General features: G+C 46.8%; 1 protein-coding gene across 7 annotated transcripts in view; it reads right to left on the bottom strand.

Annotated features, from left to right (window-relative positions):
- mef2d (myocyte enhancer factor 2d) overlaps nucleotides 1-4250 on the bottom strand; it is a 98242-nt gene that overhangs the window by 67245 nt on the left and 26747 nt on the right. Inside the window, exon 1 of one of the 7 annotated variants that reach the window (XM_023424119.2) lies at nucleotides 3869-4133. The exons of the other annotated variants lie outside the window; for them this stretch is intronic. The gene's annotated coding sequence lies outside the window, so the exon portion shown is untranslated. Of the gene's footprint in view, nucleotides 1-3868; nucleotides 4134-4250 lie in introns of those variants that run through there. 7 annotated transcript variants of the gene reach the window in all.

Raw genomic sequence — 4250 nt, 5'->3', positions numbered from 1 at the left:
AGGGGAGGGGGTGGGGGGGTGGGGTGAAGAGATGTGTGGCTCTCGGCTCGTGAATCACGCCCGCGCTGCCGGGCCGCTGTCAATACCGCAGCACGTACACACACACACACACATAAAAACAAACAAGTACACACACACACACATACACAAAGAAAAACACACACCCACGCACGTAGCACAGGGCGCCCTAACTGTCACTGATGTACTGTGTGTGCGCTCACAGCCTCTGGCATGAATGCAGCAAAAAATACCCATAATACACCTATGTACGTACATCTGAGCACACACACACACACACACACACACACACACACACACACACACACAATGATGCCTTTTTGTCCAGCAGCTCAGGCAGCGTGTGAAGCAGAGACGACTTTGTTGGCTCGTCTCACAATACTCTCAGTGTGGTTTGTTGTTGACTCGTCGCAGCACCGGCGTGGACATTGTGGTCGGACCTGTCAGGTTACATCACTGCTGAATGTAAAACGCACTTCACACACACACACACACACACACACACACCGGAGAGGCGCGCCCATCCCCGCGAGGTGCGAGGTGATTGAAGGAGCCACAGGAACAACGAGAGCCAGAGATCTCACAGTCGTGTTTACGAGTTCGTTGGCGCCGCCGCCGTTCACCTGCCAAACGTGGTGTGGAGGAATGTATTTAAAAGGCTGCAGCCATTATTTTTTTCATTATCAATTAAATCAGCATGTCTCAAACTGACCTTAATGATCGGTATCTGGGCTGTGGGTTCATTGTGAAGGGTTGGTAGCAGCTAAAATAGATTAAGAGCATGTCTCCACTTTGATCGGGACTTCCAGTGATTGAGAGAGAAGGTGTGTCAGGATATCTTGATCAGGATATCCCTGCTGCTAAAGGTGAAAATAGTTCTTAGAGTGCTCAGAGCCCAAGGCAACGTCTTCACATTGTTTTTGTTGCGTTTGTTCCAGGAAAAAAAAAAAAAACTCTGCGAGTGCGCTCTTCTCTGCAGCAGCTGATTATTACTGACATTATAGACTCATCCGTCGAGAACTCGCACAATTAGTCAGTTGGTTTTGTTTCTAAAAATGTAATAAAATGATAAAAAACCGTTCTCAGGATCCAAGGTGAAGTCTTTAAACCAACAGATAATCAATCAACAGGGACGTAAAAACAGAGAAAAATCTGCAAAATCCTCGAATCTGAGAGTCAGTGTCTCTTGATAAATCACCTCTACAGTCACCTGTATTGTTATTGATTCATTTGCCATCGATCGGCTGATCTTTTCAGCAGCGGAGCTCTTAGCGAGAGAGAGCGAGACGTGAAGCAGCCAAAAAAAAATACATTGATTTTTTTTTTTAAATGTACACTGAAGGCTGTTGGTACTTAACTGTCAATTAACTAATCTAGCGCCAAAACAATTAGACCCTCGACTATTTTCACAATCATCAATAATCATTTTAACCATTTACGATGAGCAATTACTGCTCATAGTGTTTTTCATGTGAGGATTTGCTGCGTTTCATGTCACTGTAAACTGAAGATCGTCAAGTTATCGACTGTTGGTCGGTCAAAACAAGACATTTCAAGATGATTAATTAAGCTCTGGGACTCTTGTGATTGACATTTTTCAACATTTAATGGAATAAACAATTAGATAACTAATTGAAAAAAGTAACTGCCAGATAAAATCAATGATGAAAACAATAATAAGATGCAGCCGTAAACTAATTAACTTCTTAATAGAGTCTATCTTTTTCTGACTAATAGAGTCGACGCTACCTCGCTGAGCTCCAGGTAACACTGGAACTTATATAAACACAATTCAATAAAACTGAGTCGCTCTGTATTTACTGTAACTCCTCAACACTTGTTTGTCTTGTCATCAGGTTATTTATAATCTCTATAATCTGTCTCATCAGTGTTTTGGAAAGCACCTCCTCAGATGTAGAGGAAGCTTTCTCAGACAGTTTTGCAGGGTTTCCTCCCTCACGGCTTTTCCCCTCGTCTCGAATCCGCCATGCCACAACAACAAAAAGTCTGCAACGGAGAAACAAACGCCCTCGGGTCAAAAAACACAGATGACATCAGTGTGACACCCGAGGACGCAGAGGGCGCGCACGCCCCGGGCTCCGTGCGCATATGAAAAGTTTGACGACACCAGTCGGACGCGTTCTCATCAATGAGAATCCTCGCGCAACGGGGGCCAGACGAGCGGCTGCCACGCCGTTTATCAGGAGTACTATCAGGTTTGTCTCCATGCAGGTGAGTGGGAGGAGGAATGCTGTTGTTTCAAGCACAATAACACCTGCCTATTTATAGCGGGAGCCACAAAATGTTTTGTGAGATTTGTCCATCATTAACTGTGAGATGTGGGCACCACAAGTATGCTGAAGGCTCCCAATAATAATAAACACACAGCTTAGAGTCTGGCGCGCGCACACACACACACACACACACACACACACACACACACACACACACACACACACACACACACACACAGTGAACTGCAGTCCTTTCAGCAGATTAACCCTCCCTGAAGACAACAGGTCTGAAGTGAACCCACTGTGTCCCGACTGTTTACACATGTGGTCGTTTAGAGGCACGAGCTCCCTCAGCTCAGAGAGGCATCTTTCAATCTGGCCACAGGAGGCCCGAGCCAGCGAGGCTTTGTTGTCAAGACACCCCTCAAAACAAGTGTCGAGCAGCTGCTTGGAGACCCGCCGCTCCGGCCGCTCTTCCTCTGAGCCCATAAACTCGTAGAAACAGGCGTGTGGAATGATATTACGGCCGCGACGACTCGCCCCAAGGAAAGACTCATTTTCTGTCAATACCTCAACATCTCTAAATGAAGCGATAGCTCCTACCGAGCCGTGGCACATGGAGGATTCATGTCACCATGTCTGACATAGTTTGAGAGTGATACAGAGGCAGACAGACCTTTTTTTTTAATGTGAGAAGAAGATAAGGCTGCTATCTCCTGAGCTCTAAAGGAATACCTCCAGGCGACTGAACACGGATAAACAACTTCCTGTTATTTACCTTCCTTTGCTTTGACTGACTTGTCTTTGAAAAAAAAGAAAAACAACAAACCACCCCCCCCCCCAAAAAAAAACAAGATATGAGCAGAGAAGACGCCAAGGTCAAAGCGAAGCATCGACGACGCATCTTCAGAGTATTATATCTGTGCGCGCTTGTGAGGTAAACATCATGGTTTTAAACAGGTGTCAAGGGCACTCACTCCACACATAAATGGCCATGTAAGCCTTCGATTCAGGAGAGAAAAGGAACAGGTGTGATGTTATGAGCTGCACGACAACACAAGCTATCAACCGTAAATCTTCACAACAGCCCCCTCCCCACCCTCCTCCCCCTCCCCTCTCGGCTGATGTCGGGGGCCGGTGGTGGTGGTGGTGGGGGGAGAGAGAGGTGTCGGCTTGGCGGCTGACGACGGAGAACAGGCCACACAGCAAGTCACCTCGCACTCCTCTGCTATCTACCTTGTAAAGTCCTCAGAGGCGCCAGCGGGGGCGCCCCCCCCCTCCCCACTCACAGCTCACTGGGCTGATTACAGAAAGCTAAAAACATGTCTGTGACTTCAGAAAACTTAAAATCAAGAAGAGGAGAATTCTGGGAAAAAAAAACACCAAACAAACAAACTGTTGGCTTTAGGCGGAGGAGAGGGAACGTGAACGTGACACTTTAAAAAAAACAAAAAAAAACAACCACCATGTGTGACATTTTCTCTTGGAGTAATTATGGTTTTAAGCAAAGCGGCATTCATGTCAATTCAAACCAATTACGGCAGGGGAAACGCGCACACACACACACACACACACACACTCAGAGCTGCAGTGTCTCGATCGGTCGCTGCTCTTACCGTCAAAGATTAAAGATACCAGGAGTCGTTGTGGAAGCGCTCTGACACAAACAAAGAAGAAAAATAAATAAATAAATAAAAAAGCGTCTGGATTCTGGGTTGAAGCCAGTTAATTTAAAAGAAGAGCTCCGAGTACGAGATCCGAGATCCGAGATCCGATATCCGAGATAGTCCAAAGTCCCCGATCTCAGAGGGAAACAGGCTCCAACTCAGAGCAGCACATGTGCCACTCTCCCACCGACTGCTGGAGTGACAACTGCTGGAACGCCTCACTCTGGACGCCCCAAATTACCCTTCTCACTGGACACCACCACCATCACCCCCCCTCCACACACACACACACACTCCAAACACTCACACAGTACACTCATCTACCCCCCCC

This window comes from Seriola lalandi, unplaced genomic scaffold (assembly GCF_002814215.2).
Source record: "Seriola lalandi dorsalis isolate HSWRI2012SDOR001 ecotype SW California unplaced genomic scaffold, Sedor1 jcf7180002054720, whole genome shotgun sequence".
Lineage (NCBI taxonomy): Eukaryota > Metazoa > Chordata > Actinopteri > Carangiformes > Carangidae > Seriola > Seriola lalandi.
This window is presented reverse-complemented; position numbering and strand designations above follow the sequence as displayed.